Source organism: Schistocerca americana, chromosome 9 (assembly GCF_021461395.2).
Source record: "Schistocerca americana isolate TAMUIC-IGC-003095 chromosome 9, iqSchAmer2.1, whole genome shotgun sequence".
NCBI lineage: Eukaryota > Metazoa > Arthropoda > Insecta > Orthoptera > Acrididae > Schistocerca > Schistocerca americana.
The window spans coordinates 125,358,382-125,374,306 of record NC_060127.1 but is presented as its reverse complement, the minus strand read 5'-3'; the positions used below and the strand labels follow the sequence as shown (position 1 = coordinate 125,374,306).

At 39.5% G+C, this 15,925-nt stretch overlaps 1 long non-coding RNA gene across 1 annotated transcript in view; it reads left to right on the top strand.

Moving 5' to 3' along the window:
• LOC124551309 overlaps nucleotides 1–15,925 on the top strand; it is a 70,421-nt gene that overhangs the window by 20,300 nt on the left and 34,196 nt on the right. Inside the window, exons 3-4 of the long non-coding RNA XR_006967809.1 lie at nucleotides 9,633–9,686; nucleotides 9,856–9,936. This is a non-coding gene — a long non-coding RNA (uncharacterized LOC124551309). The remainder of the gene's footprint in view (nucleotides 1–9,632; nucleotides 9,687–9,855; nucleotides 9,937–15,925) is intronic.

Here is a 15,925-nt window from a genome sequence, read left to right as displayed (position 1 = left end):
GGCGACCAAGCGGCGGCGGCGGTGACGGCAAGCAGACGACACGGCAAGGATCTTCCACGTCGAAGGCGCACCCTGAGAGTAGCCCAGGCAGTGAAACTCTTCGATGAAGAAGAGAGGGAATCCAACCCTCGAATGTGTCCCAACGAAAGTTTTTTTTTTTTTTTTTTTTTTTTTTTTCTTTATTGTATTTCAATTCCCCATCGGGGCGGGCTGGCAGCAGCATATGCGCTGCTCTTCAGCCGAAAGACATAGAACAAAACAATAGAAGACATTGAAAAACAGCAAAGGAGAGAAGAAGGCGAACATAGATATAAAAAAGGGAGAACATCATGGAAGGCAATATACAAAAAAACGGGGTGACTGTAAAACGGAGATAAAAAACTGTTTAAAAGTAGCACACACAAAAAGCCACACTCTGCGACGATTAAAAGAACACAAGGCACAGTATTACTGGAGCATAAAGGTGTTGATGGATGGCATAGCACACAACGTAACACTGACGGCGAACCTCAAGGCAGTACACAATTAAAATCACACCTCCGGACGCACACGAGAAACAGCACGAAACACAACACTGACGTGGCACACTGATGATGATCAATACAGAGGATTTGCCAGGTTCAAGGAGATGAGGGAGACCTGAAGAAAGGAGGGTGGGGAAGAGATGGGGGAGGGGAATGGGGGGCGCTCGGAAGAGGGCCAGGTAGGGAGGGATGTGGGAAGGAGACAGGCAAGTATGGGGTGCAGGGTCTCAGGGGAGGGGGGGATGGAGGAAAATCCGCTCTGGGAGGAGGAGGAAAGAGGAGAAGGGGGCCCTGGGGAGGGGGGGGGGGGGGGAAGAAGGCCGGGTTATAGTTGGAAGGAAGGGTATATGTCACGGCGAAGTTCGTCATCCGGGAGGGGGAGGCGTTGGAAATTGCCCTGATGAAGGAGATGGAGGGTGTGGAGGTGGAGAGAGGGAGGGATACAGCGATAGAGGCGCGGCAACGGGCGAGGGGTGGAGAGGAAGGAGGAAACCAGAGGGTGGGGGGGATCAACCCTGCGAACAATGTAAAGGATGCGGAGATGTTGGAGGAACAAGAGGAGGTGGGGGAAGGGGATCAGTTCATACAGGAGCCGTGTGGGGGAAGGAAGGCGGATACGGAAGGCAAGGCGGAGCGCATGGCGTTCAAGGATTTGGAGAGCCTTGTAAAAGCGGGTGGGGGCGGAGATCCAGGCGACGCTGGCATAACAGAGGATAGGACGGATGAGGGATTTGTAGGTGTGGAGGATGGTAGAAGGATGCAATCCCCATGTCCGGCCGGACAGGAGTTTCAGCAGGCGGAGGCGGGAATGGGCTTTCCGCTGGATGGTCAGGAGATGAGGGGTCCAGGTGAGGTGTCGGTCAAGGGTGAGGCCGAGGTATTTCAGGGTGGGGGTGAGTTGGATAGGACGACCATAAAGGGTGAGGTAGAAATCTTGGAGGCGAAAGGAGCGAGTGGTACGGCCTATGATGATTGCCTGGGTTTTGGAGGGGTTCAGACGGAGGAGCCACTGGTTACACCAAGTGGTGAACTGGTTAAGGTGGGTTTGGAGGGTACGTTGAGACCGTTGAAGGGTAGGATAGAGAGCCAGGAAGGCGGTGTCATCAGCATATTGGAGAAGGTGAACTGGTGGGGGTGGCTTGGGCATATCAGCTGTATACAAGAGATAAAGGAGAGGGGAGAGGACAGAACCCTGGGGGACGCCAGCCGTGGGATAAAAGATACGGGAGTTGGTGTTGTGGAGGGTCCAACGAAAGTGAGAAACAGAAGCTTAAATAACGGTGAAATTGCTAAAGTAATACAGGCACACAATCTTTAGTACTTACTAAAATTACATCATGCACTGGAGAATAATGAAACAATTATGCCAAAAGGCGTCGTCAGTAATTAAAATATCATCTCCATTTGTACGACATGTGTAATGGGTACAGGATCAAAGCGAACAGTTTAACAATGTTACTTCGCCTATGAACTGTTGAGACACGAGTGTGAAGGCACTAAGGTAGATTGTGTCGCCGAGAGAGGGCACTTGCATGTGCCAGACTCGCGCATATTACAATCCATAAATACATACATAAGCGCATCAAAATTATTAAAGGTTGTGTTAATTCAAACTTTGTCTTAATAAATAAAGCGTATCACGCCAATTAAAGACATTTATGTAAACTATAAATATAGAACCAAATTTATCTGTGTCCTAGTGTCAAACGGATAAAGCTTGCGCTTGGAACATCTAACGAGAGAGGGCACTACTGTAATGCGCGACAGTCTCGCGTAATGTAGGCAGTGAAATACATACTAGCGAAACAACCAAAATGTTATAATAAAACGAAACCATCTGTCTGTATGAATAAAACATAGTAGTCATTTAACCACACATACACATTGAAATTCATAATTAACAAACATCACAATATGTAGATCCCAACAAGATAGGAAAAGCGCATTTCACCGGCATCAACAAGCAAGAAAATAACTCCTACGCTTAGAAGTCAGTTTAAGGTACACAAAAGTCAACACCCAGTTCGTCCCATTGTTAATGGAATAAAGAGCCCACATCACAAATTAGCGAGATTTTTACACACTAAAATTAAAGAAGCCTTTGTTTTTGAAAACAATTACTCTGTTAAAAATAGTGCTGAGGTAATAAACAAGCTAAAATCAATAGAGATCACTTCTTCCTCTCGTTTGGTTTCTTTTGACGTCGTAAGTTTATACACCAATGTTCCAGTGGATATCACTCTTAAGATTATTGAAGGTAACATTCGACAACATAAAACTTTAAGTGAGCTACAGTTGTCGGAACTTATGTCACTACTGCAGGTTGTACTAGATTACAATTACTTTCAGTTTAATGGTAAAATGTATGAGCAACCATTCGGCTTAGCCATGGGTTGCCCGTTAGCTGGCATCTTTGCTGACATCTTTATGAATGCACTAGAAGAAAATTTCTTCAAAAACAACCCTACGTTAGGCAATAAGATTTCTTTTTATGCTCGTTATGTTGATGATATACTCATACTATTTCAAGGTTGTGACCAAGATCTACAACAACTGTTTCATGTTTTCAACAGTTTCCACGAGAAAATGAAATTTACAAAAGAGATACAAAATAACGAGAGAGAACTCAATTTTCTTGATTTGAAACTTAAGTTATCGGGTAACACCATTAGCGTCGACATTTTCCGTAAAGAAACTTTTTCTGATAATATTATTCCAGCAGATTCCTGTCATCCTCAAATTCACAAGATCGCCTTTTTTCATTCTGCAGTTCATCGCGCTGTGAGCACACCTTTAGCACAGAATTGTTTTGAAAATGAAATATTTTTATTAAAATCAATAGCCACTAACAATGGATACGACCCTAAATTAATTGACCAAATTGCTAAGAAAAAAACAGCTGTAAAATTTTCTACTTTAGGAGATAACAGGGCAAAGAACTATGAGAGTAATAACTTTATTTCTATTCCATTTTTAGGGAACGTTTCATATAAGATTAAAAGACTTTTACAGAAACAATACGGTTATAGAGTTGCTTTTTCCGTAAATAATAGCCTCAAACGTAGAGTAATTCATAATATTGGAGCACGAGAAGAACTCAGCACTAAGTCTGGTGTATACAAAATTACTTGTAACGACTGCCCAAACTATTACATAGGGCAGACAGGTAGACCCATTAAAGTTAGGTATAAAGAACACAAGTTAGGTAAAAATGGGGAAAACGTATATAATTCCACTTTTGCTGAACATCTACTCTTACAGCACACGCCAAGAGAACTGGACGACGTAGAGCTGCTTCATGAAGCTGATAAAGGTGACAAACTAGACTTGCTCGAAGAATTAGAGATTTTCAAGCATCTGTCTCTAAAAGATGGTTTTGTTCTTAATGAACAGGTGCAGCTTCGAAACAAAAATTTTTTAGACAGTTTCAAACCCCTCATTGCCTTAATGTAATATAGTCCGGCTGACTAGGAGTTATTTTCTTGCTTGTTGATGCCGGTGAAATGCGCTTTTCCTATCTTGTTGGGATCTACATATTGTGATGTTTGTTAATTATGAATTTCAATGTGTATGTGTGGTTAAATGACTACTATGTTTTATTCATACAGACAGATGGTTTCGTTTTATTATAACATTTTGGTTGTTTCGCTAGTATGTATTTCACTGCCTACATTACGCGAGACTGTCGCGCATTACAGTAGTGCCCTCTCTCGTTAGATGTTCCAAGCGCAAGCTTTATCCGTTTGACACTAGGACACAGATAAATTTGGTTCTATATTTATAGTTTACATAAATGTCTTTAATTGGCGTGATACGCTTTATTTATTAAGACAAAGTTTGAATTAACACAACCTTTAATAATTTTGATGCGCTTATGTATGTATTTATGGATTGTAATATGCGCGAGTCTGGCACATGCAAGTGCCCTCTCTCGGCGACACAATCTACCTTAGTGCCTTCACACTCGTGTCTCAACAGTTCATAGGCGAAGTAACATTGTTAAACTGTTCGCTTTGATCCTGTACCCATTACACATGTCGTACAAATGGAGATGATATTTTAATTACTGACGACGCCTTTTGGCATAATTGTTTCATTATTCTCCAGTGCATGATGTAATTTTAGTAAGTACTAAAGATTGTGTGCCTGTATTACTTTAGCAATTTCACCGTTATTTAAGCTTCTGTTTCTCACTTTCGTTGATATGGCTTTTCTAATGAATGTGTCTTTCTATTCAGGAAATGTACTTCTGATGAAGGTATATTTATATGTACCGAAACCTTGGTCAAGAATTTTAATAAAAAAAATTCTATCCTGCAACTGTTTTTGGCTGCCATCCTTTATTGTGAAGAATTTTAACAGTTGCTGCTGTAGCCATGTTTAAAATCTTGAAAAAGTTGTTTCTGTCTTCGGAAAGATACTAATGAAGAACTGTCACTTATTTGGACGATTTCCAGCAATACATCGTTCATTGTGCTGGTTGGAATTTTATGACTATTGCTTGTTTTCCGAGGCAAAAGGTGGCACATGTTTCAGTACAGTAACACTGGTACAGAAAGTGCAAGGCTAGAAAGGCTGGTTTTGATTCGGAGTTTCTGACGTTATAGTAGCCAGGAATAGTTTTCAGAAAAGACAAAATGTCAAGGAAGATCTTCACTTCGGCTCAATCAAAAAGATGATGCCAGAAAACACATTCGACAGGATTCGGAAGGTAATAGCAGGATGAAAGCACTGTCGGGCAAAGAAAACTTCAGTGGGGTAATCTGAATATCACTGCAGGCTAATACTTGCATCCTGGAAATCCAGTTATCAAGAAGAGAATAGTGATGTATAGGAAATTCATGTGGTTCATAACAGAATAGTGTTGTTATGGATAAAACCAGTTATCATCCACAAAAACAGAAGAAACTTCCTAAAGGTCAATTAAACAACAATTCTATTAACCTAATAGCATTCAGTTTCTTATTAATTTACATGTATTTTTAATTTCTGGAAAACAGTATTCTGGTGGCCCAATTTATGGAAATATGAGGAAATTTAATTTACTTAGGGCATAAAAGAAAAAAAAAATTGGGTCATTCTCATTTTACGATGCTAAGTGCTTGGCAGTTTTCACCTTACACTGCTTTGTAGGAAAGCGGGTAGTATAAGGAAATTGATAATAAACTGATAACATTTCACTATTATTGTTTATTTTACAATAACTCGCATTTATAAAAGATTTAACCTATCATCTTTCCAAAACAAAAATTTAATTAAGGCCAAATGCTATGTTTGGAAAGCATTTGGTAGGGAGCATAACTTTCCACTCACCACAATATGTTCTAGCCCTTCCTTTACAATTCTCAGACTGGCATAATCTTCGCTTTTCTCATTTCTCTGACACACAGTTTGTGGTCGTATCGTGCTGGGGCATGACAAGGGATTCATAAGTGTTCCATTAGTTGACATTTGATATGTTCTGGCAATTTGTTTTCTGAACCCTTTCCCTGGTAGAAGTTCCTTCATTGCCCCTCTTGGAAGCCAGTTGTGCATTTGTAACCATCATATCTACAGTTTTTGTAAAAACAAAAAGGAACCGGTATCGCTGTTAACCATGTACTGCAATTGTGTATTTCTCTTTTTAGACATTCATGAAGATTGGCACCTCCATGATATTCTTGTGTGTTCAGTGCATGTTGTTGTGGAATACTGAGCTTTTGTTTCTGGGATGAATTTCTACGTTAGACTTTGACCGTGGGGGGTACAGGGTCAAAATCAGTTCCTAGTACAACATACTTCTTACCATTCCATTTTGTGACAAAGATTTCCTTCTCTATCAAATCAAGCTGAGAACCTCCCCTCCCCACCTTTCTTTTTCATTACCTTATCTGGTGATAAGAATGACATCTTTGTTCTGCTTTCTCTTATGGTTGCACATGCACAGAAGCCTAGTCCCTACTGGTGGATGTGGTCATGACTAATAATTAGTGACAAAGGACAACATATCCAAAAGTACTTTGGGACTCACTGTAGATCCTCACTGTCATCATTCTGGTCCTTCCCAGTATATAGAAGAAGATTTAAGGCCCATGGTTTACATCCAAAGTGTGTGTGGACTTGAGTCTGATAAATTGCTTTATAAGATGTATCCCGTATTGAAATATAATTCAGGTTTCAGTTCAAGATACCTATTATGATTCAAAGAATCTTTCACCGTTTGAACACCAAGGTCATCATCCTCAGACCAATAATTTCTTTCACTGCATAATTTGATAGCCAGTAAAGATCGACAACACAACAAATACACGAATTTCATTACGTACAACCGAAGAATGTGTTTTATTTTTACATTTCCCAGCATATCTTGAGTTTTCTCTCCAGTGATGCTTACTGTTGTTCAGAAGTCTGGGAAGAACAAAATACAGAACATTTACCAAGGATGTGTTGGCAAATGAGGACAGCAGGCTTTGATGCACTGGAACACAAAATACAATAAAGTATTGACCTACACATACTACTACAGTATTATTTATGCATCAACCAGAAAGTGACAGTGTCTTACCATAGGTGCTGCCACACTAATAAAAATAGAAATAAGCAGCAGGTTCTGAGAAGGTCTACTCTTTTTAACAGTCTTGAACTGTATAACTGTAAGAGAAATATAACATAAGCACTCATTGTCAAAGGAAACCTCACCTTACCACAATGACGGCATTCTTTGTTGGAAGCAGCATACATTGTAATTGAGGGCAATGGCCACAGAAGGGTTAAACATTGTTCATTCATCTCCAGAAAGCCTTTCCTCTCTTCCCAAAAAATACGTAAATATCTGGCAGACGGACCATTGTACATGCACAGCCTGTGTTGCTGTCACGTTTGTTGAAGACCCTGGTTTTGTACTAAGATTAATATTGATGTGAGACTCTAAAGAATGCTAAACATTCACATAATCAAAGCTAATTTACTTTATAATTTAACAGATTAGTAGCGATAGAATGAATTGTTTGTAGTGTGCCTCCCAAAACCATAAGGGAGAAAATCTAATGCTGCATGAAATACATCCTCTCATGATTTTTTCCACACTTATTCTATTTTGCAGCATACTTCCAAATTTTTTTTCAACCTTAGGTGCACCGTCTCAGAAGGTTGCCATAGTACAGTGTAGAGCAAATGTATGCAGTGTAAAGAAACATTGCTGTTGCCAAGTCGGCTTACTAAAATCCTGGTGTAGTGAGAAAACTGTTAAGAATGCATACAGTTCCACTTTCATTCTCACCTTTAATATGGGGTCACTTTTGTGAAACTTCAAAGCAGCTATGACCACATTGAAACTGCAAAACAAAGGCAGTTAGAATCATGTTTGGATAAAAGCCTACTCTTGTGTAAAACTATGAAAAAGATTTCTGGTATTCCTCTTTTAACCATGTACCTACTTTACAGAAAATAAAAGTAGAAGGGAAGCACAGTATATTTAAAAAAATGGATCACCACCACTTTACCAGGGAAAGAAGAAAATTATACATCACTCACATCAAATTTGCAGCATCGCTGCTTTCACACCATTCGAAAATATCTAATTTTATTAAATGTACAGTGGGCACACATCATGAATTAAGTGTTATTTGCAGTATTAATGTACGCATAAACTGCTTTCACTTCTGTAACCTACTTACCGGTAGACTTTTCCAATGTCGTATGCATAAGCTGCTTTTGTAGAAAATGGGATAAAAATAGTAAAATAGTGGTTTTTATGAGTACTAAACAGCCCTCAACTGGTCTTCATTTGTTTTGAATTGCAGTATTAAGGTAAAGTGTTTTCCCTGAACAAATAGCCTGTTTTTGTGGCTGTTTGTTCTCTTAATCCTCGTGCTTATATCGGAAAACTTCATTTTATGGAGTCATTCAGTGTCTTTTATGTTTATTATGTAAATTCAAGGAGAGGGGTGAACGGGAGGGAAAGGAATATTGACATTTGCTGCATCAGGACTCTGCGCGGCATCAGTGGCGATGAGTGAATATGAGTGCTGGCCTGGGATTCGAAGTTGGGAACCACAGCGCCACCCAGTCACAATGTTTATTGCAACTATCTTGGCACGCCTCTTCCTACCTTGTGCCACCTGTCTACAGTCCCCGTTCATTTCCTCCATGCTTACTACTTTCCGATTCCCAAAGGAGATCGGACACTGAATGTGGTAGATCTATTGCCCATTGAGGCAAATCAGTTTTGAGTGTGTGGTGTGTGTTCTTTTGAAGCTGTCTGAAAGAATGGTAATTGTGGATTTGTGTAATTTCATATTAGTCAATGTGCCACGTACTGAGGCTAGTGTGATGTTGTCTGCCCACTCTTGATTTAGTTTCATTCCTGTTCTGACATTAGCTAACATGATGATCGTTTCAGTTGGTATAAGACTCCATACACAAAGGCATACATTAATGGCATATGCTTCACCATAATCTAACTTTGCGGTTTGCACAATTGAGAGTGTTAACAAGGAATCATCCCATGTAGGTAATGGTTTGTTTGTGTCCAATTTTTTGTGGCCCTCAGCATAGATATTTTTCCAAATCGTGAAATTGTTGCATAGACAAAATATCAGCTGATTTTGGATAAAAGGAATTGTTAGATGCTGGTTAGCTTGAGTGAAGGATTTTACATGTTACGCATACCACAAAATGTGTGTATGGCAAAAACGCATTCCATTGCAGCTGTTCCTCAAGGTCCCATATCAGAGGTAATAATTGAATTCATGCTTCTCCGTTCAGGTATTGCTTATTTAAGTCCAAGAACTAATGACACAGCTGCGTGCTCAGAAATGATTACAGCTATCTTAGCAGCATAATGAATGGTGCAGGAAATGTCTGCATACAATCTGAAGTTGTATTTGTTTATATCCATGCATCGACCATGTATCTATTTTTATAACTACCTGTATCTGTCCAACTGTTGAAATCCTATGGCATGTGAGACAATGGTGTGAATTGCTATTGTATTTATGTTGACTTTGCTATCTTTGGTTTCCCTATTACAGATGTAAGTAGTTGCTTGATTGTATGTTAAAATATGTTCACCTCACCATTTTGGCTGTAATGATATTTCCTAATGTAACACAAATATTTCAATTGCAGTGCGAGAGAGACACAAAAATACTTCCTGAATAGAGAGGCGCCAATTTTTGCGAGGTACGGTATACTCATGTTTGATATAATTAAATCTCTTCTTGTCCACCTAATACTCATACTTGATGCTGTGCTAGTTTTCAAATGTAATTGTAGTGTGTCAACTGCCAAATAGAATTTTCTGTTGATAAACTGTCTCAAATTAATATCAGCAACTTTTATGTCTTTACAGTGCACTCAGCGAGACAGGTCCACATCTTGTGGACCTTTATCCCACATCCACCTTGAATCCATGGGCACCAGTATTCCACGGGTAGAGTATAATTGTATTCAGTGCATCATTGATAGTTGCTCATCTAACAGTACCCCTATTCTTTCAGTAAAATAACTGAACCAGAAAGTGTCATTTCAAGTTAGGCACTGATCATTCAGACTTTGGGACTCAGGATGAGGTGTAAATGTGAAAGACCATTTTAACAAGCAACCCATATTTCAGAAGTGGGACATGAGATACAAAAGGAGACAGTTGTGACAGGCTAGTCAGTGACTGGCAGGTATGATTATACTGCTGATGTTGCAGCTTACTGGGCCCATTTGATACATGACCATTATTGTTGGTGTGTGTGCATGTACAACTGAGAGCTTGGAACCCGAGAAACACAGGGGCAGTTTTATCATTCTGCCGCACTGTTGTAAACCTGTTCTGAGGGTGGAGGGACTGTCAAATCAACGCTGGTCACTGACAATACATATATTAGCCTTATTTGATATATGGCTGTTTAACTGAACGAGTAGTTGCTGCTTCTTCTTTGTAGCTTCATACCTCCAATTCTGCTCCACCACAGTGACACAGTGTTTGAGACTGATCTGCCTGAGATACCAGTGGGACTCATAAATTTAGTGCACGCTACCTCTTTGCACATCATTAATAATTTCTTACCGACACTGCATGGTGATGTTACATTAAATGTATCATGTACAATGTTTCTTGTGTCCCATGAAGAGCCTATAATCATCATTAACATGAATGAGGCAATGGATGGGAGACATTAGAATTCAGTAAATTGCTCTGGCTTCAAAAAATAGTTTTTTATGACTAAAACGGATGAGCAGTTTATTTATTTAGTCCTTCAAATCCTACATGAATAGAATATATAGAAGTATATTGGACATAGTTAGTTATTTAGAAGATAAAATACCGTTTGTATTGCAAACCTAAGGACTGGATATTGAAGTAATTTAGCAGAGATTCATACATACAACAAACATTACAGACAACATACAATGTAGAATATTCATAATTCATCTTTATTTTGGTTGTTTGGCGTTTATGTATTCTGTCAGACTGTAAAAGCAATGAGCAATTAAACATTCCTTTACTTCAGCCTTAAAACTACAGTGTTTACTTGCTATTTAATATGGTTAGGTAGATTATTAAAAATGTTTCTGCCAGTATGCAGTGTGCCTTTTTGGCACAATGATGTTCTCACCTGTTTCATATGAAGATCAGATTTTTACCTTGTATTGTGTGCATATGTTGTTGTTGTTGTGGTCTTCAGTCCTGAGACTGGTTTGATGCAGCTCTCCATGCTACTCTATCCTGTGCAAGCTTTTTCATCTCCCAGTACCTATTGCAACCTACATCCTTCTGAATCTGCTTAGTGTATTCATCTCTTGGTCTCCCTCTACGATTTTTACCCTCCACGCTGCCCTCCAATACTAAATTGGTGATCCCTTGATGCCTCAGAACATGTCCTACCAACCGATCCCTTCTTCTGGTCAAGTTGTGCCACAAACTTCTCTTCTCCCCAATCCTATTCAATACTTCCTCATTAGTTATGTGATCTACCCATCTAATCTTCAGCATTCTTCTGTAGCACCACATTTCGAAAGCTTCTATTCTCTTCTTGTCCAAACTATTTATCGTCCATGTTTCACTTCCATACATGGCTACACTCCCTACAAATACTTTCAGAAATGACTTCCTGACGCTTAAATCAATACTGGATGTTAACAAATTTCTCTTCTTCAGAAACGCTTTCCTTGCCATTGCCAGCCTACATTTTATATCCTCTCTACTTCGACCATCATCAGTTATTTTGCTCCCCAAATAGCAAAACTCCTTTACTACTTTAAGTGCCTCATTTCCTAATCTAATTCCCTCAGCATCACCCGACTTAATTAGACTACATTCCATTATTCTTGTTTTGCTTTTGTTGATGTTCATCTTATATCCTCCTTTCAAGACACTGTCCATTCCATTCAACTGCTCTTCCAAGTCCTTTGCTGTCTCTGACAGAATTACAATGTCATCGGCGAACCTCAAAGTTTTTATTTCTTCTCCATGGATTTTAATACCTACTCTGAATTTTTCTTTTGTTTCCTTTACTGCTTGCTCAATATACAGATTGAACAACATCGGGGAGAGGCTACAACCCTGTCTTACTCCCTTCCCAACCACTGCTTCCCTTTCATGTCCCTCGACTCTTATAACTGCCATCTGGTTTCTGTACAAATTGTAAATAGCCTTTCGCTCCCTGTATTTTACCCCTGCCACCTTTAGAATTTGAAAGAGAGTATTCCAGTCAACATTGTCAAAAGCTTTCTCTAAGTCTACAAATGCTAGAAACGTAGGTTTGCCTTTCCTTAATCTTTCTTCTAAGATAAGTCGTAAGGTCAGTATTGCCTCACGTGTTCCAGTGTTTCTACGGAATCCAAACTGATCTTCCCCGAGGTTGGCTTCTACTAGTTTTTCCATTCGTCTGTAAAGAATTCGTGTTAGTATTTTGCAGCTGTGGCTTATTAAACTGATTGTTCGGTAATTTTCACATCTGTCAACACCTGCTTTCTTTGGGATTGGAATTATTATATTCTTCTTGAAGTCTGAGGGTATTTCGCCTGTTTCATACATCTTGCTCACCAGATGGTAGAGTTTTGTCAGGACTGGCTCTCCCACGGCCGTCAGTAGTTCCAATGGAATATTGTCTACTCCGGGGGCCTTGTTTCGACTCAGGTCTTTCAGTGCTCTGTCAAACTCTTCACGCAGTATCGTATCTCCCATTTCATCTTCATCTACATCCTCTTCCATTTCCATAATATTGTCCTCAAGTACATCGCCCTTGTATAGACCCTCTATATACTCCTTCCACCTTTCTGCTTTCCCTTCTTTGCTTAGAACTGGGTTTCCATCTGAGCTCTTGATATTCATACAAGTCGTTCTCTTATCTCCAAAGGTCTCTTTAATTTTCCTGTAGGCGGTATCTATCTTACCCCTAGTGAGATAGGCCTCTACATCATTACATTTGTCCTCTAGCCATCCCTGTTTAGCCATTTTGCACTTCCTGTCGATCTCGTTTCTGAGACGTTTGTATTCCTTTTTGCCTGTTTCACTTACCGCATTTTTATATTTTCTCCTTTCATCAATTAAATTCAATATTTCTTCTGTTACCCAAGGATTTCTACTAGCCCTCGTCTTTTTACCTACTTGATCCTCTGCTGCCTTCACTACTTCATCCCTCAAAGCTACCCATTCTTCTTCTACTGTATTTATTTCCCCTATTCCTGTCAATTGCTCCCTTATGCTCTCCCTGAATCTCTGTACAACCTCTGGTTCTTTCAGTTTATCCAGGTCCCATCTCCTTATATTCCCACCTTTTTGCAGTTTCTTCAGTTTTAATCTACAGGTCATAACCAATAAATTGTGGTCAGAGTCCACATCTGCCCCTGGAAATGTCTTACAATTTAAAACCTGGTTCCTAAATCTCTGTCTTACCATTATATAATCTATCTGATACCTTTTAGTATCTCCAGGGTTCTTCCATGTATACAACCTTCTTTCATGATTCTTAAACCAAGTGTTAGTTATGATTATGTTGTGCTCTGTGCAAAATTCTACCAGGCGGCTTCCTCTTTCATTTCTGTCCCCCAATCCATATTCACCTACTATGTTTCCTTCTCTCCCTTTTCCTACACTCGAATTCCAGTCACCCATGACTATTAAATTTTCGTCTCCCTTCACAATCTGAATAATTTCTTTTATTTCATCATACATTTCTTCAATTTCTTCGTCATCTGCAGAGCTAGTTGGCATATAAACTTGTACTACTGTAGTAGGTGTGGGCTTCGTATCTATCTTGGCCACAATAATGCGTTCACTATGCTGTTTGTAGTAGCTTACCCGCATTCCTATTTTCCTATTCATTATTAAACCTACTCCTGCATTACCCCTATTTGATTTTGTGTTTATAACCCTGTAGTCACCTGACCAGAAGTCTTGTTCCTCCTGCCACCGAACTTCACTAATTCCCACTATATCTAACTTCAACCTATCCATTTCCCTTTTTAAATTTTCTAACCTACCTGCCCGATTAAGGGATCTGACATTCCACGCTCCGATCCGTAGAACGCCAGTTTTCTTTCTCCTGATAACGACATCCTCTTGAGTAGTCCCCGCCCGGAGATCCGAATGGGGGACTATTTTACCTCCGGAATATTTTACCCAAGAGGACGCCATCATCATGTAATCATACAGTAAAGCTGCATGCCCTCGGGAAAAATTACGGCTGTAGTTTCCCCTTGCTTTCAGCCGTTCGCAGTACCAGCACAGCAAGGCCGTTTTGGTTATTGTTACAAGGCCAGATCAGTCAATCATCCAGACTGTTGCCCTTGCAACTACTGAAAAGGCTGCTGCCCCTCTTCAGGAACCACACGTTTGTCTGGCCTCTCAACAGATACCCCTCCGTTGTGGTTGCACCTACGGTACGGCTATCTGTATCGCTGAGGCACGCAAGCCTCCCCACCATTGGCTGTTGCACAAGTGTGTCAAGGGTTCAGCTGAGGCAAGACAGCATTTTTTAATAATTGCATCTGGTATTCCATCATTTTTAATAAGATATCTGGGGGTCTATCAATATATTGTTTGATGAAAACTAATGTTTCATAGATAAAAATGCAAGCAAGAGGAAGAACTGACAGTTTTATGAATATGGGTCTGCATGATTTCGTATTGTTTACCCCTTCAATAATTCTTAATATTCTCTTTTGCATCCTGAAAGGTTTAATATTTGTTGTTGCATTGCCCCAGAAGATATTCCATATTTAATTACAGAATGCACATAGGAGTAGTATACATTTAACAGGCTGGCTTTGCTGCAACAAATTTTTAAGATCCATATCATGTAACAGGTTTTGCTTGGTTTTCTTTTCAAATATTCAATATGTACCTCCCATTTTGTGTTGCTCTGGAGCTAGAGTCCCAGAAATTTTGTGCTGTCAACACTTTCAAGAACTCTGTCCCTAAGTTCTATTTCTATGTTTGGGTGGTTTCTTCCTTTTACATTATAGAAGTTCAGTGCTACTATCTTTTCTTTGTTTATAATTAGCTTGTTATAGCTGAACCACTGTTCCACACTGTTCATTGTTTGAATAGTTGAGTATTTGTTTTTCTTATGTTTTACCACTAATAAGGAAGCTTGTATTGTCTGCAAATTGGAGGGTGGTTTGGCAATACTTGTTGTACATACGATCATTGACATAGAGGAGAAACAGAATTGGTCCTAATACTGATGCCATATTTCACATTTTCATATCCTGAACAGTAGTAGTTCATTTTATGGTCAGAATATTGCGCTTCAACCACCTGTTTGCGACCACATAGGTATGTCTTGAGCCACTCATTGGATATACCTCTAATTCCTAATTGGTCAAGCTTCTGCAGTGGGGCATTATGGCCAATGACATCAAAAGCTTTAGATAAATCAAGACACATGCCTGTCACAAACTCACTTGCATCCAGTTTAGTATAGATTTCATTAAGAAATTCAAATACTGCACTTTCAGTTGAATAGCCTTTCCTGAAGCCATACTGTGAAGGAGAGAGAATTTTATTTTTATTAAGAAATCAGACAATCTCTTTAAAAAAAATTCTAAATTTTTGAAAATACAGGCAGTAGGGCTATTGGTCTGTAGTTTGAAACACATTCCGGATTTCCTTTTTTGAAGAGTGGTTTCAGTTTTGCTGTTTTTTAAGCATGAAGGGAAGGTTCCTGATGCCAGTGAGCTGTTGCACAAGTGTGTCAAGGGTTCAGCTAAGGCAAGACAGCATTTTTTAATAATTGCATCTGGTATTCCATCAATTCCACATGAGTACCCTGTTTTCAAGGTTTTTATAACTGGCAAAATTTCTTCAGTATTTATGGGTGAAAGGAACAAAGATGTAGACACATTTCTCACACTATTGCATGATGGAGGTGATAATTTGTTGTGTTCTTCCAGTCCACTCATCAACTGTTCACTTACCTTTG